The 27,110-nt window shown below is 50.5% G+C and overlaps 1 protein-coding gene across 1 annotated transcript in view; it reads right to left on the minus strand.

Annotated features, from left to right (window-relative positions):
- The window catches only part of RPH3AL (rabphilin 3A like (without C2 domains)), a 146,044-nt gene extending 119,162 nt beyond the window's left edge, over positions 1–26,882 (minus strand). Inside the window, 1 exon segment of the mRNA XM_053893243.1 lies at positions 26,789–26,882. The gene's annotated coding sequence lies outside the window, so the exon portion shown is untranslated.
- Positions 26,883–27,110: the final 228 nt, after the last annotated feature.

The raw sequence follows: 27,110 nt of genomic DNA on the forward strand, positions 1-27,110 counted from the left end.
CCCTAGTTTGGCCTCTCACACTCTCTTTCCTTAGGTCCCTGACTGGTCGTCAGGGTGCCCTGACCGGTACCTCTAGTCCTGGTACCCACTACAAGTGAGTCTCTTCAACGGCAGTCACGAACCTCTCCCCTCCTCAAGCACCTTCAATGTCTCCCACTCTCCACTGAATAAGTTCAGAGACTCCACCCTGGGATTCACTGTCTTCTCCGATATAATCCAAACCCACCCTCCAGTCCCCACAGGACTGATACTGAAATAAATCATACCAGGATTTGCACACGCATGTCTGGATCTGTGATATGGATTCACCCTATCTGGATCCCAGCTGGAGCCTATTCCTCCCCCTCCCCCCACCTGACTCTCTCATGAGCCCTTTCCCTTCCTGGTCTCTGAATCCGTCTAGCACGCTGCTCCCAAACCACAGGCATCCCGTGACACCTGCCATCTCCACATGGTCCCCGCACTATTCTTTACTTAATATTTTCCTTAAAATCAGCTCACTCTTTCACTTAAATTTATTTTCAAAGGAAACTCTGTATCTCCACCATAAACAGAAACACATATCATTTGCCATAAACAGAAGGCAACTGAAGGAAACAGTTATATTCTAACCGACATGAAAATAATAAGCATTAAGTGTTTTAAATGCTCATCTGTATAACATACTTTTTGCATTTTTTTAAATTTTAGAGACAGAGTGAGCGAGAGCAAGTGGAGGGGGGGCAGTGGGAGAGAGAGAATTTTCCGTTTATTTTTGAGAGAGAGAGAGAGAGAGAGAGAGAGAAAGCAGGGGGAGGGGCAGAGAGGGAGACACAAAATCTGAAGCAGACTCCAGCCTCTGAGCTGTCAGCACAGAGCCTAATGCGGGGCTCGAACTCACAAACCATAAGATCATGACCTGAGCTGAAGTTGGATGCTCAGCCCAACCGACTGAGCCACCCAGGCACCCCAGAGAAAGAGAAAATCTTAAGCAGGCTCTGCAATGAGTGTGGCTCAGCCCCCCAGTGCGGGGCTCGATCGACTCTGGGATCATAACCTGAGCCAAAATCAGTAGTTGGACGCTCAACCGAGCCACCAGGCGCTCCCCTATCTATATAACAAACTTGATATTACTGTTGAATATACTTAAAGTCCTCTCACACCCTAAGAAACACTGCCTTGGCAGTTTATTTTTGCCTCTCGTGGCCCTTGGTTTTTCTGACCCTATCACACAGTTATCTGGGGGCTTGTTTTAGGCTTGTCCTGGTTGACCCCAAATGTGAGTACTTCGGGGACACAGATCCTGCCACCTCTCTCCTGGTGGCTACATACAGCGTAATGTGCCATAAAAATATTTATCAAACCAAATGTTCCAATTAGTCGGTTGTATTAGCGTGGCCCCATTCTCCACCTGGTCCTTAGCCGCTGCTGCTCAGCTTTCCACCAAAACACACATCCTTTTCGTCTACCGCCCCCAAATCGATCTCTGTACACTGGGTCTCTTGGACGATGGCACAGACAGTGACTGTCGAGGCAGCACTGGACGGGGACCCCTGGAGCAGCAGGACCTGGGCAACCCAAACCCGGAAAAGCAAGTCTCCGGTTAACCATTAAGCCATACTCTCCCGGCCCAGACACACACCCTGCCCTGGGAGTCAGCAAGCTTCTGGGAAAACCCCTGCATGAGCTGAGCCCCTGGCTCCAGGAAATACAAGTCATCTTCCTGTCCCCTCGGAGCCAGAGACCCCAAAACACCTACCAGGAATGGAGGGGGGCTTCGCCGGGCCTGGCCCTGCTGGCGCCCCAGACAGGAGGAGGTCACTCTCCCTCCCACCACGTGTTGTCAGGGGCGACCCCGAGGAAGATCTGAATCACTCAGACTTAAGTCAATAAGTGGCAGCTGCCGGGGAGGCCCCAGCTGCAGCCAAACCAAGGCCTGGATTCTCCCGAGCAGACGGAAGCCTGGACGAAGCCAGCCCACGGCCAGTTTGCTGGTGACCAACTTCCTGGACCACACAGTCTTTTCTAAAATTGAACAGACTCAGGCCACTTCCTGTCAGAGGGAGGCCTCCTTTGGGAATGTTTATGATCTTTTTGGTACTACTTTTGCAGTCTGGTCACTTTTATGAATTTCAAGGATTTTTTGTCGTTGTTAAAAAAGGGTACATTTCATGGAAAGGTATCCAAAATGTTCATTCTAGACAGTGGTCATGCATGAGACATTAGCACCTCATAACTTTGGGTGTGGTTCCCCAGGAAGAAGGCAAAGTGAGGAACAGAGAACTTAACCAACACTGTAAATGGAATGGCCTCCCAAATGGAGCTTGAGGAGGACAAGGATAACGGTGAGAGCCCCTGCGTATCCGGGGACTGTTACGCACCGACGCCTGGCCAGAGTGAGAGAAGGAAGATGGCGAGGATCTCCTTTTTGACCTTTTCATGGTGCAAACAAGTTAATGACAGGAAAAAGTGTGGTGGTGGGAAGAAAAACACCACAGCTAGCAGCCTATCGCTCATGGGGAGCAAAGGCAGATGCCACTAAAAGGGATGGATGGCCACAATCATGAGGAGGTTCTCAAACAGGGTTCCAAGGAGCCCTGGGGTGTCACATACCCCTTCGGGGCCGGGGATGTAGGATGGGGGGGAATATAGAGTGTGCGTTCCAACCCAACCCAGAGCAACATGGCTCTTGGCCCGCTTCATAGATTGATTGGACTTTCGGGGAGGGTTTCATTTCAAGAAAAGAACAGCTGGGGCGCCTGGGTGGCTCGGCTGGTTGAGCGTCTGACTTGGGCTCAGGTCATGATCTCGCGTTTGTGGGTTCGAGCCCTGCGTCGGGCTCTGTGCTAATGGCTCAGAGCCTGGAGCCTGCTTCGGATTCTGTGTTTCCCTCTCTCTCTCTCTGCCCCTCCCCTGCTCGTGCTCTGTCTCTCTCTCTCTCTCTCAAAATAAAATAAAGCGTTAAAAAAAAAAAAGAAAAAAAAGAACAGAACAGCTGACAATGTTGAAAAAGGCTGATGTGTGACACTGGTGGTATCAAACAGGAGAAGGTGACATAAGTTGTCTCTGAGTTTGTGGGAAGCAGCTGCCACATAGCCAGGTGTGCCGGGAACCAGCTGGTCCCACACCCGGAGTGTGGGCTCGGAGCTCAGGAAAAACGAAGGACAGGAGCCTTCTTTGCAGGTCCAGCCTGGCCACTTTGCCCCTCCCCTGGCCGAACCACAGGCTGGAAAGTGTAGGTGACACCAAGATCAAGCCATGCCCAGAGGGGAGTCAAGATGCAGAAAGGAGATTCGAACCTCAACAGGCACAGGGTCAAACGTGGAGCCAGATTTGTGAGTCCTGCGACCAGAATTCCAGGACCGGAGGCCAAAGAGCCACGAGGAGTGGTGTCCGTTACTGTAGCCGATCTTGGGCAAAGACCTGGGACAATGCAGTGGCCAGAGGCTGGTTTCCGCACGCTCCTAGCAGCTTGCTGCAGGCACAAGGCTGGCTTGGATGAACCAGACCCGAGGATGCGAAGAGGCCTGAGTGGGCATATTCCCCCCAAAGACAACAGGCACGTTATCGCGGTGCTACGCAGATGCGCCCTTGACTCCAGACAGCCGCGTGCCCGTGTGCAAAGGCAGAGGCTGGCCTGAGCAGACGTGTTGTTTGCCCAGCATTCCTGTCTTTGAGAATGAGTCCTCCTCCAGGCCAAGGAAACCATGCCCAGTCCTTCTCATGATGGTGATGGCGGGGGACGTAACAGGGGATAGGACACAGCCCCTCCTTCCCCTTCCTCAGGGCGAATGTGACTGGGGCCGACCAATTAGAATACCCCCTCCTCCCCCCTGGGCACAGTGACTGGCTCAGGACTGAGCGTATGACCCAGCCCCAGCCATTCCGGGTCCTCCGCCAGGGTTCTCACTAGAGTTACTAAGAAACATACTCTTGCCCTGTGCGAGGAAGCTGTGAGGACAGTGTTGGCTTGGGATGGCGGGTGGCCATCTCACCACCACTTGGAAACAGCCTGAGAATGAAACCAAGCCGAGCTGAGAAATGGACACAGATAACCTAAACGGCATCATCAGTCACTGGATCCAGCCATACCTGAGTCACTATTTTGATTCCCAGGCTGCCAGGTCCACAGAGTCTCCTCTTTGCTTCAGGTAGTTTAAGCTGGGTCTTTGTTGGCTGTAATGAAGAGCCCTGAGTAAGGCACCTCTCCAGGAATGGGAAGGAATGGAAACACATACGCTAACTTGAGTGAACTTGGCATGTTAGCTGAAACGCCCTGGAAATGAACTTCCTGCTCCAGGGCTCAACTGCCCCCGTGGAGGTCCGTGCCAGCAGCAGAGACGCCAGGGCGGTGGCTGCTCCCCTTTGAAGTGCCCCGTGATCATTCCCAGGTCTGCTTGGGTTCCTCTGCAGCGTCCCCATGCCCAGAGGGAGCCCCTCCACGGTGGGCTTCTTCCACGGCCCCTGAATGGTATGGCAGCCTCCCTGGTGTCACCACGAGTGACCTTTTCCCCCGGCATCCACACAGACCGCTAAGGGAGGCTCACTGCCGTTCGCGCCCCGGGATACGTGAAGCTGGCCCAGGTCATCCCAGGCCCCGGTTCATCTGCCAGGCTCCACGTCTGGGCTCAGGCTCCGCCGCTAACCACCCCAGGTCTGCCGGTCTTCGGGACCAGTACCACCAGAAGGAACATGGCAAGGAAGCCTTGCATGCCAACTCAAGAACCTTCCACACGAACACGTGGGGAGTGTGAGCAGCCTCCGGCATCTCTGAATCCAGCATCATCCTGTGACGTGGGAATCACAAGCAGAAAGGCCCATTGGCTGCATCCTCTCACGCTCCAGTCCCAACCTCACCGGACGTTTAGATGTGAAAGTAGGTACCAAATTGTTCAGTGAGTCCGTATATGAGATTTGCAAGACGGAGGCCAAAAGGGATAAACTGAATGACTCATACATGAAAGACAGTAATTTGATAGATGATATACACAGGAAATAAAAGTTCCCTATGTAAGTGACTAAAAAAAAACACCTAAAAAAGCTGAAGAGGGGGGAAATTAGGAAAATAAATCTGTTTCTGGAAAGTAAGAGCAATTAAAAAAAAGCCGTGTTCAAGAAAACGTGCTACAAATACGATCAATACATATTCTATTTTAAACTGGAAAAGCGTCGTGCAGTGACCCAGCTGGACAAAGCCCATCTGGAGAGCCAGGCCAGGCCAGCAGGGGGTGGCAGGCATGGCCGGGGCTCAGAGGAGGTCCTGGGCCCCCCAACGTGCCAGAGGGTGGCCCCCCAGGGTTGACAGGCACAGGGAGGCAGGATGTAAACCGAGACTGAAGAGTGAAGGCTGTTAGGTCCCCCCAGGGACTGCCTTCACCACTCCTGGGGCCGACTTGGCTAATTTCCCCAGCTTTCCTCCCACCTGCCCTGCCTGCCTCAGGTCCCTCCCACCCCATCCCTGCTCCAGCCACAAATCTGCCGCCACCCCCTCAGGAAGCCCATGGGCACAGCCCCAGCAGCTGGCTCCCCATCTCCCCGCCACTGCCCTAACAGCACTGCCCCAAAGTAATTCTGGCCCCTTCTCGCCTCCAGCTCTGCCTCTCTGCCTTGGCTCCAGCTGCCCCCAGGGCCCCAGATGTCCCTCCCTGCATCCCTGCAGACACAGCGAATGGTGCGACATGACACCGAGCCTTCCTTGATCTCCCTGTCCCTCTGGAAGCAGACTCTCCTCCCCTGAGGTCCCTTAGCTCCTCACCGTCCCCTCCCTTCAGAGCTGAGGACCTGCCCCCTGACGTTGGTATTCGTCCACGTCTTTACTTCCACCAGACAGTCCGCATCCGCTTCGTCTTGTGCCCTCTTTGTTCTTTCTTCCAGTCATTCCACAATTATGGACCGAGCGCCTTCTACGTGCCACACCTGTGCTGGCACTGGGGCCGAACAAGACAGACACCGGAACTCAAGGGCAACAAGGCCATCGAACAAATCAACACAAACGAATGGATCAGTCCAAGCTGTGATGGGGCCATGAGAGAAAGGTGCAGAGTGGGACAGTGTGTGAGCTCTGGACTAGAGGAGAAGTCAAGGAAGGCGTCTCTGAGGAAGTGACCGGCACCGGAGGGGAGAGGACAGTAGGTCAGGCACGCTTTCTAGGCAGATAATAACAGGCATTTGCCAAATGTCTGAGGAACACATGAGTGACCGTAGTGAGTCACTCACTGTAGTGAGTCAGAAATTCCTAGTGTGCCCCTGTGTCCTTCCAGACACGTTTGTCCCCTCTTATCACCCTGACGGGTCACTCCAGCTGGCACCGAGCAACTCTATCTCCGACGACGGACACACAGGACAGGTCCGCCTGTGTCACACCTGCAGAAGTGCTTGTCAAGACAACGTGGCTCTCTACTCAGAGTCCCCTCCTGACTCCCGACACTGCCATCACCCCCGGTGTGGTCATGGCAAGTGGGTTTCATCTGGCACGTCGACTCCAGATCACTGGTGATGGCTGCCCGGAGCACATGCTAGAAGGATGGAAAAGGGCCATGACTGCTGATTAGTGACGTCTGCCACGGGAGCAGGAGCAGACAGCGACGGCAATGGCACCCGCGTCCCGTATTTTCTTTGCCACCCGGGGTCCCGAAGATGACCACCCAGGCAAGAAATTTCCTTCAGATCTAATTGCCTGGAAAAGCACTTGGCATCTGGTATCCTTTTCCTTATAGATCACATGAACCATGCAAATAATATTATTTTCCTGCTTTGACTGCTCATTAGTTCAGAGAGAAATTTGTGGTTCGATGTAGCAAACTGTGTAGAGGTCTATGGCCTGAGTATGTAGTCCGACTCTCTTCCTGGTTTTGACCTTCTAGTGAATCTGCATTTTTCCTGATCTTATTTTTATGGGTTTGTATTTAATTACAGACACATATACACAGATGTGTGTGTATAAATAAAACATCCACATATAGGTCGGGCATATGGTATCTACTTTATGCTTTTATTATAAATACCTACCTCTGTATTTCTTTTATATTCAAGATGTATAGAGAAAGCTCTAGTCTTGTGGGCATCTTGATTCCTTTATGGAACAAGATGGAGGCATAAGTGAAGAGATGGGTAGACGGCACACAGGAAAAACCAGGAAGGATGAAATAGAGTCTTTGCCTAAAAGGACTCAGGACACCGCCGTGCCCCGCCGTGAACACGGGCCGGGATCAGAGATGAGAAGCCCGGCTCTGTGTCCGAGCTCTGACCAGCAGTGACTGTACAGGAGAAGAACTACTCACACCCCCGCCGCCACCCCGGGCAACCAGAGGTTTTACCAACTACTAAATGCACATAAAACAATCTGCCCCACTTGCTTCGCTTGGTTGTAACAGAAAGTAGATGGAAGGTTCGTGACTGCTAATCAGCGGTAAGCCCCCAGCTTATGCCGCCGACATCATTATCAGCACTGAAAACAACATTCTGGGCAACCAGCACCCAGCCGTAAGTAAGAAAACGCCACGCCGCATGGCTTCCTCTAAATGCCGCAGGAATTCAAAGAGAAAGGAGCCTCAGAGCCTCCATCTGCATGCAGTGTCCTTCCTCGTCCCCCCCCCCCCCCCAGATGTCTGAGAGCAGTGCCTGCCTGAAGGACTTCAATTCCCTGCTTCTCACAGCAAGAGAAAAAGTGCCATCCAGATCGGTCACACTCCTTGGGGCTGGAAATGGCGGCGGCCGCCTCCCCCTGGCTGGAAGGGCCAGGGGCTCCAGGCCGCCACGCATCAGGGAAAGAGCAGGGGCAGAGGCTGGAAACCGTGGGTGGGTCGGAGCCAGGTCGACAGCGACCAACCCTCACACACGTCTCTGCCGACTGCACAGGCGTTTCCTGTCCCTTCCCGTCCCCAATCAGAGGCCCATTTATGCCACAATCACCAGGGTTTCAGGACACCTGAATCAGGGCCACTCATTTCAAACAGCAGGTGAAAGTGAGACAATGAAAATAACTCCGGTCCTTTTCAACCAGTTTGTCAGCAGGGCATGGGTTAGGACTTTCTTTTCTGGGGGAACTGACAGAATTCTCAAAGGTGGTAAGACTAATTCCAAATTCTAGAATGTTCTTTTCTGGGGGAACTGACAGAATTCTCAAAGGTGGTAAGACTAATTCCAAATTCTAGAATGTTCTTTTCTGGAGGAACTGACAGAATTCTCAAAGGTGGTAAGACTAATTCCAAATTCTAGAATGTTCTTTTCTGGGGGAACTGACAGAATTCTCAAAGGTGGTAAGACTAATTCCAAATTCTAGAATGTTCTTTTCTGGGGGAACTGACAGAATTCTCAAAGGTGGTAAGACTAATTCCAAATTCTAGAATGTTCCCTGCCCAGTCAAGAGCTGAAAGTGAAGGCCAAAAGAGGAGAGGAGGCAGGCAGTCAGGGGGCTGTGTCTGCAAACCAGTTCAAGTGACAAAAGGTCTCATGTAGTTTTATCCCTGGAGGGGCAGACCAGTCCTAGGCAGTGAATCATCCAAGGCGGGGGTGGGGACATCCTGTCATAAGATAACCTGGCATCCCATCCAATGTCCCTTCTCTTCCCTGGCCTTCCTATAGCTGCCCAGATGCCTTTAGAGGGACTGCAGAAGCCCAGTGTTTACACTGTGACCAGTCCCCTGGACCCAGCTGACCCCCCAGGGGTGCACCCAGCCCAAGCTGGCATGTTGAGGTCCTTCCTCTTGACAATCTGAGAAATGGGCTAAGAGACTCAAGTCTCAACTTAGCTGTTCTCTGGAACAATAAGATGTAAACCTAGGAGCTAATGGAGGGGCCATTTTCCACTTGTAGAGACACCCAGGAAAGAGAAGGGTGGTGTGCAGTGAGGGAAGCGAAAGATGACCTAGCGGCTAGTGCAAACACGCGTCAGAGAAGGGGCTCTTGCATTTGTCTCTGGTCCATGTGCTTGATTCAGACCTTCCAGGGGCCTGTGCTTCAGTGAGACACTCCAGTGCCCTGGCAAAAATTCCCGTTTTTGTTCAATGTCTACTGTTTGCCAGCAGCTAGCCCTAGTCAGCCTGATTAATATGAGGCCCATTCCCTACCACGCTCCCATTACGCAAGGAGATCTCAGCCGCTCTCTGGGTTGATTAAGAATACCCGGGGCAGGGGCGCCTGGGTGGCGCAGTCGGTTAAGCGTCCGACTTCAGCCAGGTCACGATCTCGCGGTCCGTGAGTTTGAGCCCCGCGTCAGGCTCTGGGCTGATGGCTCGGAGCCTGGAGCCTGTTTCCGATTCTGTGTCTCCCTCTCTCTCTGCCCCTCCCCCGTTCATGCTCTGTCTCTCTCTGTCCCAAAAATAAATAAAAAACGTTGAAAAAAAAAAAAATTAAAAAAAAAAAAAAGAATACCCGGGGCAGGGCACCTGGGTGGCTCAGTCGGTTAGGCATCCAACTCTTGATTTCGGCTCAGGTCATGATCTCACAGTTCAAATAAGATAGAGCGTGGAGCCTGCCTGGGATTCTCTCTCCTCTCTCTCTGCCCCTCCCTCTGTCTCTCACTCTCTCTCTCTCTTAAAAATAAATAAACATTTAAAAAAAAAAACATTGGGGCGCCTGTGTGGCTCAGTCGGTTAAGCATTGGACTTCGGCTCAGGTCATGATCTCATGGTTGGTGGGTTTAAGCCCCATGTCGGGCTCTATGCTGACAGCTCAGAGCCTGGAGCTTGCTTCAGATTCTATATCTCCCTCTCTCTCTGCCCCTCCTCTGCTCTCTCTCAAAAATAAATATACATTAAAAAATTAAAAAAAAAAAAACATCCAGGGGGATTCAAATCAGTGACCAGTGGAGAGGTTTCTGTGCCAGAAGGACCCAGGTCTGGCTCCATCTAGCCAGGGGACCCTGAACAATAACCTCCCTGAAATGCAGGTTCCTCCCAACTGGGCTACTGCAGATGCCTCCCCAGACCTACTGCTGACCCTCTCCAATCTGTTGTCACTGTGCAGCCCTGAAATGGAACTCTCTGTGCAAATCTGCCAGTGGCTTCCTACTGCTCTGATGATAAAACCCAAATCTTCCTCACTAACCCACCCCAGATCAGCAAGCACTCCCCATTCCCCCCTCCCCCCAGCCCCCAGGGACCACTAATTCCCTTCTTTCTCTGTGGCTCTGCATACTCTAAACATTTCATATAAATGGCACCACATAATAGGTGGCCTTTTCTATTCTTTCATTTTTCTGTGCTCTAATCTTTATGATTTCTTTCCTTCTGCTTGCTTTGGATTGAGTTTCCTCTTCTTTTTCTAGTTTCTTAAGGTAGAAGGTTATTAATTTGAGGTCTTTCTTCTTTATTAATACAGGCATTTGTAACTACTAATTTCCTCCTAAGCACTGCTTCAGCTGCATCCTGTTAAGTTTGGGTATGTTGCATTTTCCTTTTCATACATCTCGAAGTATTTTCAAAATTCTCCTGTGACTTCCTCTTTGACGCATCGGTTATTTAGGAGTGTTTGCTTTCCACATATTTGTGAATTTCCCCAATTCCCTTTTGTTACTGATTTCTAATTTCATTCCACTGCAGTCAGAGAACATACTTTGTAGGATTTCGATCCCTTGAAATTTAATGAGGCTTGTTTCATGACCCAGCATATGGTCTCTCCTGGAGCACACTTTACCCGCACCTGAGAAGAATGTGTATTCTGCTGTTGATGGGTGCAGCACCGTACGGACGTCTGTGAGGTCTGCCTGGTTTCCAGTGTTGTTGAAGTCTCGTGTTTCCTTGCTGATTCTGCCTGCCCCGTCCATCTATCACTGAAAGTGGAACCTTGGAGTCTCCAGTGATTACTGTCGAATTGTCTAGCTCTCCTCTCATTTCGGTTAGTTTCTGCTTCATGGATTTTGGGGGGTCTGTTGTTAGGTGCATACATGTTTATGATTATTATGTTTTCCTGATTGATCAACCCCTTATTCACTACAAAATGTCCTTGTTTGCCTCTAGTAACTTTTTTTGTCTGAACTATTTTGCCTGCTGTCAGCAGAGCCACTTCAGCTCTTAGTTACTGCTTGCGTGGCATATCTTTTTCTACTCCTCTACTTTCCACTTATGTGTATCTTTGAATCTAAAGTGTGTCTCTTGTACACAGCATAGAGCTGGGTTTTTTTTTTTTCATTCTAGTAATCTCTTTTTATTGGAGTATTTACTCCACCTGCATTTAACATATTTACTGATAAGATTTATGCCGTTTTGCTATTTGTTTTCCTTTTTTTTTTTTTTAATGTTTATTTATTTTTGAGAGACACATAGAGACAGAGTACGAGCTGGGGAGGAGCAGAGAGAGAGGGAGATACAGAATCTGAAGCAGGCTCCAGGCTCTGAGCTGTCAGCACAGAGCCCGACACGGGGCTTGAACCCATGAGCCGAGAGATCATGACCTGAGCTGAAGTCAGACGCCTAACTGACTGAGCCACCCAGGTGCCCTACTATTTGTTTTCTATATGTCATAGTCTTTTTACTCCTACATTCTTGCATTAATGCCTTATAGGGACGTTCCAGCATGGCATTTTAATTCTCTTTTATTACATATTTTTTAGTTATTTTCTTAGCGATTGTCCTGGAGATTACAATTGACATTTTAACTTAAAATGGCCCAGTTCTAATTAATGCCAAATTAATTTCAACATACACAAAAACTTCATTATAATATAGCTGTTTCCTCTCCTTTGTGCTGTTATTGTCATACAAGTTACATCTTTGTATGTTATTACCCTGCCAACACCGTTTTGTAACCATTGCTTTATGCAGATGGAAGGAAGGAGTTACAAACAAAATCTATTTATAGCTTTAAAGGTGCTCCTGATCTCTTCCTGTGGACTTCAGTTCCTGTCTAGGGGCCTTTCATTTCAGCCTGAAGAACTCCCTCTAGCATTTCTTGTAGGGCAGGGCTGATAGCAACAAATTCAGTTTCCGTTTATCTGGGATGTCTTAATTTCTCTTTCATCTCTGAAGGATAGATCTTTTCCTGGATATAGAATTCTTAGTTGATGGTCTTTTCTTTCCGCACTTTGACCATCATCCCACTGCCTCCTGGTTTCCATGGCTTCTGATGAGAAGTCAGCAGTTAATCTTATTAAGGCTCCTCTGGCTAATTAAGTTTTCCCCTTCATTTCTGAGTCAACCATCTCTCCCTCTCTGGATGAGGTCAGGCCCTTTTATACCTACCCTCCTGTGCTCTTTACTTCTCCTTTGTAGTGATGATTACAGCTGTAATTAAATAATCCAGGACAGAAGTAGCTCTTTTGTGTCTGTTTCCACCACTAGAATATAATTCCACAAGACAAGAACCAGGCCTGCTTTGTTCACCACTCTATTCCCAGGGGCAGCACAGTGAGTGGCACACTATAGTCTTTCAAAAAAAAAAAAATTTCCTGAGCGAATGAGTGAAATTCATCCCCAAGTAGGCTGAATTATTGGTGTCAATTCTTCACTCCTGGCGATAGGATGAGATAGCCACACTCCGCCACGGCCTGATGGCGGGCAGCGTACTTCCCCGCCCCTTGGCTGGGGATTGACCACATGGCTTGGGATTGGCCAACGGGATGTCAGCGGATATGATGTGAGCAAAGGCTTGAAATGCGCTAGTGCAACTGAGCCTGCTCTCTTGCCTTCCTGCCTATCACCGGGACACGAACGTGCCCTTGGTGGCCACTGGTCCAAGTGGGGTGAGAGACACACGGAACACGCCTAAACCCAACTCACAGCCTGAAGCCAGTAAGTCCCACTGAGAGCAGCTTAGGTCAGCCAAACCTCACCCAACCCGCAGATAGGTGAGGAGGAATTAACACTTACTGCCATATGCTGGTAGGTTTTGGGGTGGTTTGTTATGCAGCAACATTGTGGCAATAGATGACTGAGACATATGTCTTGGCAAGTCTGAAGAGCACAAGGAAGTCCTGGGGAAGCTCTTCCATCCGGTCCTTCATATGGCCCACCATCGGGTCTAAGCTGATTCTATGGCAGATCCACAGCCCTCCTCCAGACTTACAGAATGAACTGCCCAGAATTCTACCATCCCACAACTGGGATAATCACCTCTCGGAGCAGCCTCCCAGGGCAGGCCGGAGTGGCTGAGGCGCCTGGAGCAGTGCCGGGCACACAGCAATGCTTGATGAGAGTTAGTCTTTTCCTCCTCCACCCACTGTCCCACCAACCCCCAAGAGGCCTGACGGTGCCTCTCCACAGCCAGAAGAATCTGGTTTTTCTCTCTGCAGTGGGGCTACGGAGGGGGGTGCACCCTAACCTGTCCCAGGGACTGGCCCTTCTTGCTGCCTCAACCAATCCCCCGACTCAGGTACAGAGGAGAGGGCGGGGCACAGGCAGGCGGAGCACACCTCCTTACACTGTGACTCTGATTCCACGTATGATCTCAAATTATATTTATGTACTCAAGATGCATAACTGCCTCTTGCAAGGAGGGCTTGAGGCAGCTTGAGGGCTAAATGCAATAACAAATAAACAAGTCAGGGATCAAAGAGAACAGAAGCCAGGCAGAGAGCAGAAAGAGGAGATAGATGCCACCTGAAATCTGATGATTAACCTGAGCCACACATCTGACTCAGCCTTGCAGCCGCAGAAACAGGGCGAGCATATGGGTCACGGATTCAAGATAAAATCAAAGCAGCAGCTCTCGTGTCTGAGCGTGAACCTCCCCCTGCAGGCAGCCCCGAGGCCTAGACACACCCGCGAGGCCAAATCGGGGAGGCGATCAATACTACCGATCGTGACAAGCACTGTCCACGTGCCAACCACTGTCCTACGTGCTCGCGCAACACTTCTCATTTAGTCCTCGTCGCAAGGCGGAGACTCTCGTTACTCCCATTTTACAGGTGAGGAAACTGAGGTCCACAGAGGCAAAGCAACGTTTCAAGGCGTTGAGACGTTCGAGGCGAGAGAGCATTGGAGGCAGGATGAAACCTGCAAGCCTCAACCCAGAGCCCAAGCCCCTCACCAGGAAGCGATCCCCTTCTGCTCTGCTCAGGTTGGCCCCACCCACATCCTCCAGACGCTGAGCACTTCTGGCTCTGGGCCAGCTTCAGGCGCCCCTCTTCTCTACTGAGGCCTCATCCCCTACACTTCGCCGGCCCAGCCTGTGTGTCAGGACCCCACGAGCGCCTGGTGAGCCTCCTGCAGAGAACCTGCCTGGATTCCCACCTGCCACCTTACCTTCTTATCCCCACGAAACCTGCATTCCCAGCACTCACGCCCCCTTGCCACCTAGCCCTCCTTCGAGTGCAGCTCCTTCCGGGCTGCCTCAACGTGCTGTCCATCCCACGCGCCTCCCCCCCTTCCAACCGTAATGCTCTGAATCCACGTTCTCCATCTGTCAGCAGGGCTCGCCATCGACAGTGAAGCACGGTGAACCTGCTCTAGGGCAATGGGCTCTGGAGTGCAAACCTGCAGCCCCTGACTGGCTGCTTGGCCCATGCTCTGGACAGGTCTGCACAAAATGAGGTTCGGGCCCAGCTGAGGTCCAGCTGGTCCCTTGGCCTGTCCTGTCTGCTCTGACCTCAGAGGGTGACCTGGATGCAAAGTGTCAAATCAGCGAAGGCAATTTAGATTCCACACAGGGCCTTCTTACTCCTAAGTTCCCTCCTTTGCCAAGTTATCCCCCGTCGCCCTGTCGAGGGTGACCCCGTTCATCGTATGACCCAAACCTGAAGATGGGCTTGTGGAAAGTCTGAGGCCATCCCGGCCCGTGACGTGCTTGTGTGCCACGAGAGGAGGCTGCTTATCGGAGGTGCTCCTCTTCCACCTGTTTGAAAATCATCGCAGTAAACTGAGCACACGAACACAAGACACTTCACATCCATTTGTTAGAAACTCCTGTCATCAACCACGTACACCGAAGGCCTGCTCTGTGTGATGCCCTCATATGACGCTCGGCTTGCAAAAAGGTCTTTGGCAAACCCACCATGCCCACAACCACCTGCAGCTCTGGCCGAGCAAGATACTCAAAGTGGGGCGCCTGGGTGGCTCAGCCGGTTGAGCGTCCGACTTCGACTCAGTTGACAATCTTGCGGTTTGTAGGTTCGAGCCCTGCATCGGGCTCTGTGCTGACAGCTCAGAGCCTGGAGCCTACTTCGGATTCTGTGTCTCCCCCTCTCTCTGCCCCTCCCCCACTCACATTCTGTCTCTCTTCCTCTCTCTCTCTCTCTCAAAAATAAACATTAAAAAAAAAAAAAAAAAGATACTCAAAGCAATTTAGTCACCTGTTCAGCAGTACCCTCAAGACAGGGAAAGAACCATGTCCTGTTTCTGCTGAGCTCAAGTCACAGGTGTAAGGGCCTAACAAGCCCGGAGAGTGTGAGAAACTTCTTCGTGTGTAGGCCAGGGTCATCAGACCCCAAAGTGATGGCTTCTGCAAACAAGGAAAACCACCATCAGGGTTAGAACCTGTGGAAAGAGATCACGACGGGAACCGGCTGTCCAGCAGGGTGGTGGGATGGAAACTGGGAAGATGCGGGCCACTGGGGTGGCTGCTCCCAGACACAGCAGGCTGGGCTGGTTTTCATCATCTGGGGTTAGACAGAATTTCACATTCATCTCTGACCTTTTCTTCACGAACTTCACCCATGGCACTTTCCCCTTGATCAAATACTCTCCCAGACCCTGACATTAATGAGGACAAGCACTGTGACAACCTAGATGCCAGTGGAAATTGGGTCATTTCCTGTCAGTAATCCGTGGGATTCGATGACATTAAAAAAGAAACCAGAAGCGAATTCATTTCCTTTCTTACTTTTAAATGAGGCCCCACTTAGAGCAGAACGATTTGGATGTAGAGCCTTCTCAAGCAAACGGTCCCTGAGGGGTGGTGTGGAAGAACTCGGGGTCTGGCCCTCGTGTTGTGGTCACCGCCCTGAATGGCCTCACCTTGCCCCCCAGCGCTCTACATGGAGGAGCAAGAGAAATGAACCTGGTTTCCAAAAACGAAGTCCAGAAAATCATACACACTCCTACATTTCACCTGCTAAATTAAGCGTTCTCCATTAACGTTCCACTGGGGATGGAGAGAAAATTGTTGTAAAATTGCAAACTAAATTTAAAGTTAGAGGGGAAAAAAAACCCAACAATTCACTAAACTCAAACGTTTGGAGCAGCTTTGTAACCAACATTTAAATTAGAGATAAAGTGGGGCGCCTGGGTGGCTCAGTCGGTTGGGCGACCGACTTCGGCTCAGGTCACGATCTCGCGGTCCGTGAGTTCGAGCCCCGCGTCGGGCTCTGTGCTGATAGCTCAGAGCCTGGAGCCTGTTTCGGGTTCTGTGTCTCCCTCTCTCTCTGACTTTCCCTCATTCATGCTCTGTCTCTCTCTGTCTCTAAAATGAATAAACGTTAAAAAAAAAAGAAAAAAAAAAAAGAAAATAAATAAATTAGAGATAAAGTGACTACCTGTTGGAGAGCTCACCTTGTCAGCCCAGGAATCCAAGGGTTCAAAAGGGGTCGTGTAAAAACTCAGGGATTGGTTAAAGGCAGATTCTACTGCTAAGATGATGCTAACAATATGAGGGACACAATCCACTAAAAGGTGGGGGCTAGTGGTCTGGCATGCTGTATCCACCGGAAGTCTGTGGTTGTGAGCAACAGAAGCCAGGTCTGGCTGACGTGAAAGGATGTGTGTGCTTTTCTGAATGGACCTTATTCTTAAAAAAAAAAAAAAAAAAAAAAAAAAGTTAGGCCTAACCTATGACCCAGCAATTCCACTCTTAACAGAAGTAAGACATGTAAGAGAAAATATATATAAGGGCACCTGGGTGGCTCATTCGGTTAAGCGTCCAACTCTTGATTTCGGCTCAGGTCATGATTTCATGGTTCGTGAGATCGAGCCCCACATCGGGCTCTGCGCTAACAGGGTGAAGTCTGCTTGGGATTCTCTGTCTCCCTCTCTCTCTGCCCCTCTCCCACTTACACGCTGTCTCTCAAAAATAAACATTGAAAAAAAATTTTTAATAAATAAAAATTAAAAATAAATAAACTTTAATTGCTTCTCAGCCTTTTGGCTAAGATCAAGTGTAAAAATAAATAGACTTTAAATAAATCAATAAGTAAAAATAAAATTTGGAATCCAGTGTGATTCAATTGATAAAACTTTGAACGCATACAAAAGGCAAACAATGTATTGTTTAAGGACATAAACCCATATGGGAAAGCTATAAAGGACAGAAGGTTAATAACTGTAACAAAATCCAGGTTAGTGCATCCCCAGGCGGTAGGGAAAGAGGGAGATCCATTTAAGGAGAGGTGTAAAAGCAATTTCTAAAGGTGTTCTGTTTCTTAAGCTGGCTAGGCATATGTCTGCTTTATTATTCTTATTTAAACTGTAAAAAAAATGTTTTATGTGCTCTTTTATACGTCCATTTCACAATAATTAAAAAAATTTTTTCTCATGTTTACTTTTTGAGAGAAAGTGAGACAGAGAGCAAGCGGGAGAGGGGCAGAGAGAGAGGGAGACCCAGAATCCAAAGCAGGCTCCTGGCTGTGAGCTGTCCGCACAGAGCCCCACAACGGGGCTTGAACTCAAGAACCGTGAGATCATGACCTGAGCCAAAGTCGGATGCTTAACCGACTGAACCACCCACATGCCCCTCACAATAATTTTTTAATAACTTCTTATATTCCAACATATCCAGGTGAAAATAAAATGTTTATAAAAAAAAAGATCCTATTCCTGAGCAACAAAAAACATAAACCACCTAGGAACAAACTAAAGAAGAAATGTTTACAGTCTTCATAAAGAAATCTATGAAACTTTACTGCATGCTACAAAAGAAGAGATAACTGGAAAGAAAGCATAAATAAATACAGGACAGACCATATTTCTAGATAGGAAAACTCGATGCAGTTATTATTTTATACAATTTAATATAATTCCAAATTTGAGTCTCTTGATATTTGTAGAAAAACAATGAAATGATTATAAATTTCATACAGAATGAATAAACAGGCAAGCATAGCCAAGCAAATTTCAACAAAGAATCTGCACTACCGGATGTTAAAATTTATTTTTTAAAATAATTTAAAAAATTATTTTAATTTTTAAAATTAAATTAATTGGTGGCACCTCGGTGGCTCAATCCATTAAGTGTCTTCAGCTCGGGTCATGATCTCATGGTATGTGAGTTTGAGCCCCAAGTCTGGCTCTGTGCCTGGAGCCTCCTTCGGATTCTATGCCTCCCTCTCTCTGCCCCTCCCCTGCTTGCACTCTGTCTCTCTCTCTCTCAAAAATAAATAAACATTAAAAAAATTTTTTTAATAAATAAAAATAAAAAATGTAATCGTAGAGGAAAAAGAGACAGGTCATGGAAGAAACAGAAAGCCTGGAAGCTTATACGTTTGTACACTATAATAAAGCCCCCATCCGGAGGAGGGGGAAGGATACCTAGGGTCCAAAACCAAAATCTATAACCTAGTCACGCCTAGCTCCTAGTAACACCTTTCTGGAACCGGGAAGCTAAGGGATAAGAGAGGGAGAATCTCACTGTTTGTCTTTTGTATCTTTTGAATTTTGTAGGGTTTTTTTTAAGTTTTTATTTTCATTCCGGTTAGTTAACACATAGTATAATATTAGTTTCAGGTGTGCAATCATATCTGTTGAATTTTGAACAACAGGATCGTAACATATACTCAAAAAATCCACTTAAACTTAAAATATAGCCGGTGGGAAAAGAAATTAAATGGAAAGGACTGGTGACAGTTTGTAAAGAGATAAAATCAGGGTCTTATCTTACATGATAAACCAAAATAAGTTTCGATTGGATTAGAGTTGAACGTAAAAGAGAGCGGTGAATGGAAAAGCAGACACCAAATAAAGAACCAGAAGAAAATACAGGTGGATATTTATCTGACCTTGGGGTGGGGAAGTCCTTGCGAACCCTCAAGCAGAGGAAGAAATCATAAATGAAAGGACTTAGCCACAGTTATCAGTCAGCTAGGCTGCCTTAGAGACTGGGCAACCTACACAACAGATGTTGATTCTTTGCAGTTCTGAAGGCTGAAGTTTCAAGATCAAGGTGCTGCCTAACTTGGTTCCTGGTATGGGCTCTCTTCCAGGCTGGCAGACAGGGGCCTGACTGCTGTGTGCTCACTTGGCCTTTCCTCTGTGCAAGGAGAGCAGAGAGAGAGAGAGAGAGAGAGAGAGAGAGAGAGAGAGAGAATGACAGAGTGGGAGGGAGGGAGAGGGAGGAAGCTGGTCTCTTCTTATAAGGACACTAATCCCATCATGAGGGCCCCACCCTCATGGCCTCATCTAATCGGAACTACCTGCTTGAGCACACCATCTTCAAATACCATCCCATTGGAGGTTAGAGCATCAACATATGAACTTCTTAAATTTTATTTTATTTTTAGTAATCTCTGTACCTAACATGGGGCGCAAACTCACAACCCTGAGATTAAGAATTGCATGCTCTTCTGACTGGGCCAGCCAGGTGTCCCTCAACACATGAATTTGGGGAGAACAGAAACATTCAGCCCACAATACCACACAGAAACTTCTCTATGTTTAATAATAATGATAGGAAGAAGGAAGAGGAGGAGGAGGAGGACACTGAACAAAGAAAAATGTGTTACGTATATGTCAGTCACTATTGTTATGGATGAGTAAACAAAATGCAGGTTGTAAAATCACTAATATAGAATGATCTCAATTTTTAAACATTAAACAACAGTTATCTCTGGGGGTTCGGAATCACTGGCTTTTATTTTCTTGTGTTTTTGTGTATTTTCTAAATTTCCACGATCAACATGAATTATTTTTGTAGTTCAAAAGACCATTATGTTGAAGAAGTGTTACGTCGTGGTCAAGCAACATCAGGGGCAGAGGGCCGTGTTCTGCAAAACTTGAGAAGGTTGGCTGATGAACCAGGTGCCCAGCACACTTTAGGTTCTGGAATGCATGACCCGCATTAGCCCATAGTCTACAAAGGACGCCTTTAGGCAGAGAGTATTTGTGCCCAGAGGAGTCAGGCATGAGAGGGATCTTGCATCAGTGAAAACCCTGCCCCTTGTAGAAAGGAAGACTTGTTTGAAATGGCTCCAAAAGGACAGACTCAGAGGTAGAACAAGAAAGAGGCAGATCTCAGCTCAAAAAAGGGAAGAATTTCTACCTACACAAGCTGCCCTTAAATGCAAAACACTATGTGGAGAGCATGTCTCAGTTCAACCGAGCTCAGAGATGCACTGAGGAAAGTTTTCTTGTATCACACGGCCACCCTTCCTGGCTACGCATATCTGGTACCATGGGATTCCGTTTATATAAAGGTGTTGGAAGTCGGTGTAGGGGGTTCCTGGGCACGAGGAAGGTTTCTGGGAGGCTGGTAATGTTTGTTTTCTTTAGCTGGGTGTTGGTCACATAGGTGTGTTCGCATTGTCAAAATTCATCAATTTTAATATGTGTACTTCTGTGTGTGTGGATAAGATTTAGCAAAACCAGAAGAAAGGCAGCAGTGACCCTAACCCCAGGACATGAATACAGACCCACCATACTTTTGACTTCACTGTACCTGGAACCTTGGATTTCTAGTGACAACTGGGAGGTGACATGAGAGTGGGTGCCCAGGGTCGGCAGGAGGGAGGGGGCGGGAAGCTCTGGGGATGTGCAAGCAGGGCCACATCAGCTCTGGTTTCTTCCTATCCCCCGCCACTCTGACGGGTTTGGAGAGAGCTTGCTAAGCTAGGACGTGGCTTGTTGGGATCTGCCAAGTCAGTGAAGTGGCCCTTTTCTCACTGCCGTGATGCCTGGGGGCCAGCGAGGCGATGCGTATCACCTTCTGTTGGTTGTGGGGTGTCAAGTTGGCCTGGAGAAATGGCAGAAAACAGCTGGTGTTATAGCCCTCGGCACAGACATCCTCAACCCTCTGACAGCAATGAGCTGCCTGTAAAACATCGGCATTTCAAGGACCACGCCAGCCTGTAAAGTAAGTGGCATTCGCTGGGAGAGCATCTCCTTTCGTATGGCAGTTATATGCTGCTAAAAATACCAGAGCACCTTATGCAAGACCGCCGTTACAGAGCGAGCACCTTATGTAAAAGCACCTAGTATAGCATGAGCAGTTAATCGGTTGGGTGTTGCAGTAATGGCTGTTGGCATCATTACAAAGTTATGGTGTGTTTACCTGGTGAGGAGAGTGAATGATCATCAATATCCAGCCTTGGGGGGCGCCCGGGTGGCTCACTGGTGAAGCTTTCGACTCTTGATTCTGGCTCAGGTCATGATCTCACAGCCCATGAGATCGAGCCCCGCATCGGGCTCTGTGCTGACAGCACGGAGCCCGCTTGGGATTCTCTCTCCCTCTCTCTCTGCCCCTCCCTCCCTCTCTCTCTCTCTCACAAAATAAACTTAAAAATATATATATATCCAGCCCTGCCTGACTCACATAGCTGTGCTCATGACTACTTTATGTGTTAGGGCTTTTTCATCTTTGGATGTGATTGTCAAAGCAGCTGAGTTGATGCCGGAGTTTATAAAGTTCCCTCTTGCTTGGTCCCCACCCCCTTCTCATTCACTGATTATACATCCTACGACTCCCAGAAATGTGGCATCTTGGATTTACAAGGGCCTCCTTCCCAGCCAAGAGTCCCCTCACAGAGTAGCCAGGAGGGGGGGCCATCTGGCCTGTGCTTAGAGTGACCAGGGACGGGCCATCGCATTGTTGGGTGATGATCATGAAGGAAGAGCAATGGAACAAAACCAATGCCAGCGAGACCAAAATGCCTGCCTGAAACTGACAAGAGGAAATTTCACAGGGATCAGATTGATGAAGCCATGGGATCTGAGGCTTGGAAAGGAATGTCACAGTGGACATCAATTCGTTGAAATGACAAATGCACCTGCCCTATGGCACAGGGATTCTATTGCTCAGGATCTGCCCTAAAGAACCCCCGGCATGTGTGCACACGTGGAAAGTTCTGGGACAGTCTCTGTGGCAGTTTGCACCGGTGAAAAACTGTGCAGTCTGAACATTCGCTGCTTGTGGAAAAGCTAAGTAAACTCAATTACTTGGCTTATGTGACTCAGCCATGTTGCTTCATGTGGCTGCACATTGTTCATCCTCGCTTAGAATGTTCCGCTGTGTTGGGGCGCCTGGGTGGCTCAGTTGGTTAAGCGTCCGACTTCAGCTCAGGTCACGATCTCACGGTCCGTGAGTTCGAGCCCCGCGTTGGGCTCTGGGCTGATGGCTCAGAGCCTGGAGCCTGCTTGGGATTCTGTGTCTCCCTCTCTCTCTGCCCCTCCCCCGTTCATGCTGTGTCTCTCTCTGTCTCAAAAATAAATAAACGTTAAAAAAAAAAAATTAGAATGTTCCGCTGTGTGTACTCCCCCCCAGTTTATTTGTCCGTCCTACTGCCAGTTGGGCATTGGGTGCTCTCCAGTTCTTTGGCTGTTACAAATAGTGCTGCTATAAACATTCTAGTACATGCTTTTTTACCACCGTCTTTTGCCCATAAGACATAAAAAGTCGTAAACTGAAAAAAAAAAAAAAAGTTTGAAAACTGCTGCTTTAGGCCTCCAATCTTGAGAAAGACAACCTGTCCCACCTCTCCAATTCACCCTTTCGTTCTTTCAACATAGTCCTTCCAGCTTCTGCGTGGCACCAAATAAGGGTACTGGCCATAGGAGTCACACTTCCTGGGACTATTACTGTGTGTCCTTGGGCAAGCACTTAAGTTCTCTATACATCAATTTCCTTACATATAAAATGGGGATAATAATAGTTGTTGTTTTTTTTTTTTTTTTTTTAAGCAGGCTTCACATCCGGCGCACAGCCCAACACAGGGCTTGAACTCACGACCCTGGGATTAAGACCTGAGTTGAGATCAGGACACTTAACTGGTTGAGCCATCCAGGTGCCCCAGTAATAGCACTTTTAACTTCGCCTGGTTGAGGATTAAATAAGGGAACGGTGTCCGCGCACAGTAAATGCTCCATCAACGTCAGTTGCTATGATAACCGCCAAAGGCACCCTTTCTTCGCACCCCTGAGGCACCCCGCTTTGGGCGGCCCCTGCCAGGAGAGCTGAGCAAGACTCCAACACAGGACACAGCAGCTGAAGACAAACCATTTCACCACCTCCAAGTGGAGCAGACCTGCACCCAAAAGCCCTCCCTACCACACCACACCGCTCTCTCCCTCTGCCTCCCCAGGCCCCGAGGATGTGCCGCGGCCACAGCCACTGTTCAATGGATGCCACTCAAAATATGACCTAAACCAGGGGCACTGTTCTCGAGTTATTATCAACGGTATGTGCCGGCAGGCCAATGACAAGCTGCCAGAGCATCGACATGGCCCGGAAATCACTGCCTGAAAAAACAAAATGTTGTAACGTCCACGCAAAAGGATTGTGAAACGGAGTAGTGTGTGTTTTTAGGAGAAGAAGACGGAAGAAGCCCCTGGAAGCTTACAGTGCAGAGACCTAGGAGCAAGAGACACAGGGCCTCACACTAGTGGTTACCATGGCAACTGTATTTCACAGCAGGAACTCATTTTCATATGACAGTGACCGGCAGAGGGAAGGAAGGACTCGGAAACTTAGTTGAAGGCCTTACTGTTTGGGAGGGTGGGGTTGATTTTGTTTACCAAAAAAAAAAAAAGCACGTAAAATTGCCTTAAGGGACCGAAAAGACCCAAACTATCCACGGGCGCTGCAGGGTTCTCTGTACCACAACTTTTACTTAAGACACATGTACGCGCACACACACGGAGACAAACACATAGGCTGTTTCTAAGGCCTCGGGGCAGATGTCACAGCCTCACTGAGTCACTTATCCCACCATTAACCATCTGTTCTGTTACTAAGTCCTTTCCTGGAGTCCCCAAGCAACCAGTTGACCAGGCCACCAACACATCCCACACACCTGGGCCAGGTGCCAAGAGGACACAGAACACGCCCTGGACTGAAGCATACATACGCTTCCCCGAACTGCAAATCCTAGCACTGAAAAAGTCTTGGGAGTCAGACACCCGAGTCCCAACCTCCACCCTTGCCCACCTACAAGCTGTGTGATTTAGGTAGGTCCCTGAAGCTCTCTGGGTTTGAGCCCTCAGGGGCAGAATGAGACAATAATCGCAGTGCCCACCCCTCTGGGCACTGAGAGGATAACACACACAAGGGAACTGCCTGGAAAGATCAGCACACCGCCCCATTCCTAATGACCACTCAATAAACAGCTGCTATGATCAAGAGCCGGAAAAGCATCTCTCACGCCCATGATACAACTGGAGGCTAATGGCAGAGAACAAAGTATTAAATTGGGTGGCACAAACTGTAATGAATCCATCAATAACCCAGCAGGAGTGTGGATGGATGGGAATCCGGAACACTGGAACAGTCTAGGATGGAGGTGGACTTTCAGCCAGACCCTGAAGGACGACAGGGAGGTATTCACAGACGTCTGGGGGTGGGAATTCCTTTACTGAGTGTTTACGGGGTGCCAGGTCCTGGGGATCTTCAGGGACACGAAGGGTTGGAGACCAGCAGGCAGACAGCTGCATGAGGGCATGGTAGACAGGGAAGGCCAAGAAAGGGGCTCCCAGTGCAGCCAGCTTTCCCCAAAGCTTTCCCAGGGGAACAGTGACCGAGCCGGATCCCAAAGGGCAAAAGGGCTGACCACAGAGGGAGGGAAGAAGTTGCACGACTGGAAACTGGTTTGGGAGAGCGAGGACACACGACCGAGGGGCCTTCAAATCTGGGAAGAAGAGCTAGGCTTTGTGCGGGAGGAAACCCAGAGCCTCTGAAGATTTCTCAGCGGAGGAAGGTCAGAGACAGAGCAGTCAGGGACCGTCACTCTACAGGTGACTTGGCAGATGGACCGCAGAGGCTCAGACACACTTCGGGAGGGAACCCCACTGCTGAGGAGCAAATGAGAGCAGCTGCCTGGGAGGAGGCCAGACTCCAAGGTGCCGAGTTTGGGGTGTCCCGGGGCACCCAAGGAGCCAGGACTGGAGCCAGAACCCAGAGAGGGCAGCTCCCCTGAGGGCTCCCGGAGACAGCTCCTGCAGAGGCTAAGCACAGCACCTCAAAACACACCCCGCTAAAGAGGGAAGAGGGGTCCAAAGAGAAAGAACAATAGAGAAGGACAAAACCAGGAGAGTGGGGTACCCCAGAAATCACACCAAAGAAGCTGCAGAGAAGACACAAGCACACGGGGGTCTGCTCCCCAGGCAGAAGGACGAGGCCAGCAAAAGAGCAATGTTTGGAAACAAGATGACTTTCAGGAAAGCAGTTTCAGCAAAGTGGTGGGGCCAGGCTGCGCCAGGCTGCAGAGGATTAAGAGGGGAGGCGTGGAGCTGAGAGGCAGGCGGCAGGTGCAGAGCACTTGTCTGGAAAATGTGACAGTGAGAGAAAAGAGGAAATGAAGCTCAGGGCTCCGTTGCGTGTTTTTCCCCCCAAGAGATGGGAAGCCAAGTGGATGTCACAGGCAGGAGGATGAGGGGTGTGGAGACCCCGTAGGGGCACATTCTCTCAAGGAGGTGGGGAGGGACTGCAGCCCTAGCTCTGCAGGGTGCCACAGGGCCACCCCTGCCTCCTCCAACCCCCAGCTGCTAGGAAGATCAAAGGTTCCCATGGAGCAGCACAGATGGAACTTGATCTGTCACCACAATCTCCCTGGCCCTGATCTCACTGAGGATGGGTTTCCATCTTCTGCATCACACCTATCCTTAGAACAACCTGGGGTGTTGAGGTGCGGGGGGGGGGGGGGGGGTACACAGACCACCCAGACGGGAAAATCAGGTCCTCAGCCTTCCAGCCAGGCAAGGGACAAACGTCCCAGATCTCCCAACAGAGCCCTTGCTAGAGCCCAAGAAAGGAAGAAAGGGGGCTTCCGCCGCAATAGTGCTGTGTCATAGGCACCACTATGAGCCCAGAGCCTTCATCCCGAAAGCAGGGAGGCACCCTGGTTTCAACACTTCCTCCAAGTCTTCTGCCTGGGAAAAACAGGTGGCTGGAGTGGGTTTCCGGAGAGTTAGAAAGCAAACCCAGGGCAAGATTCTCAGGCCGTAAAAGGTGGGCAGAGTGACAGAAGAATCCCGTCTGGCCAGTGAGAAACACCTCCATCCCGCACTCACACGCTCCTGGGCACCAACGTGTCATGGGAATCCCACTCCCGACCACCTAACTACGGGCGAGGGCCCAAATGTCTAGGGCCGGGGCCCACCGCGGAGCCCCAAGCCTATCACCCGGAGAGCGGGATCCTCAACGAGGGCAAGGTCGAGCGCAGAGGGGCAGTGGCGCGGCGACACCGAGGCCCCTCCCGCCGCACGTGCGCGCCCCGGCGGGGCGACCGGCGGCGCAACCCGCGGCGGGTGCTCGGTAAACACGGCACTTGTTGACTCGCTCGCGGGGAACGCTCACCCCAGCGCCGCCTGGCGTCTGCGGCCGCACTCGCCCGCCCTCCCCCTCCCCGCCGCGGCCGCCCCCGCCTCGCCCCTCCCGCCCCCCAGCGCGGGGCGCACGACCCGCTCCGCGAAGGGTCCCGGGCCGGCAGCGGGCCAGACGCCGAGCGCACGCCGTCCCGGGGCCCGGGCCCGGGCGCTGCCCGCGGCCGCTCGGGTCCAGCCCGGGCTCCGGGAGAGACCGGCGGCGAGCGCGGCGGGGAGGGGAGCGCGGCGCCAGGGCCTGCCAGCGCCCCGCCGGCCCCCGGGGCTCTCGCCCCCGCCCCGAGAGCCAAGAGCTCCCAGGCCCCGCCCGCCGCTCCGCGGCCGCCCCGCCGGGAGCCAGACGCACCCCCCCCCCCCGCCCCCGGCCCTCCGAGACTGGGCCCCGGACGAGAAGGCGGCCCCACTTTGGCCACACTCACCTGGGGGGTGGGGGGCGGGGGTCGGCCCTGCCGCCGGGCGCGCTCCCTGGCTGCCCTCTGCCGGCGGCCGCAGGTACCCAGGCGCCCGCCCCGCCCCGCCCCGCCCCGCCCCTCTCCGCCCCGAGACCTGTTGCGGCGCGCGCGGGAGAACCGGGCCTGAGGTCACCTGGCGGGCGAGGGTCCCGCTGCACCGCGACGTTCGCCGCGGACGGGTCTCCAGGGCCCCTTCTTGTTGTTGGTTTGCAAGCATCACTCTTTTCCACAAGCAGCTTCAAGTCCCCAAAGCCAAAAACGAGCCGTTCTAACAACCCCGGGATGCCAA

Source organism: Panthera pardus, unplaced genomic scaffold (genome assembly GCF_024362965.1).
Source record: "Panthera pardus isolate Hobbes unplaced genomic scaffold, ASM2436296v1 HiC_scaffold_3, whole genome shotgun sequence".
Classification (NCBI taxonomy): domain Eukaryota; kingdom Metazoa; phylum Chordata; class Mammalia; order Carnivora; family Felidae; genus Panthera; species Panthera pardus.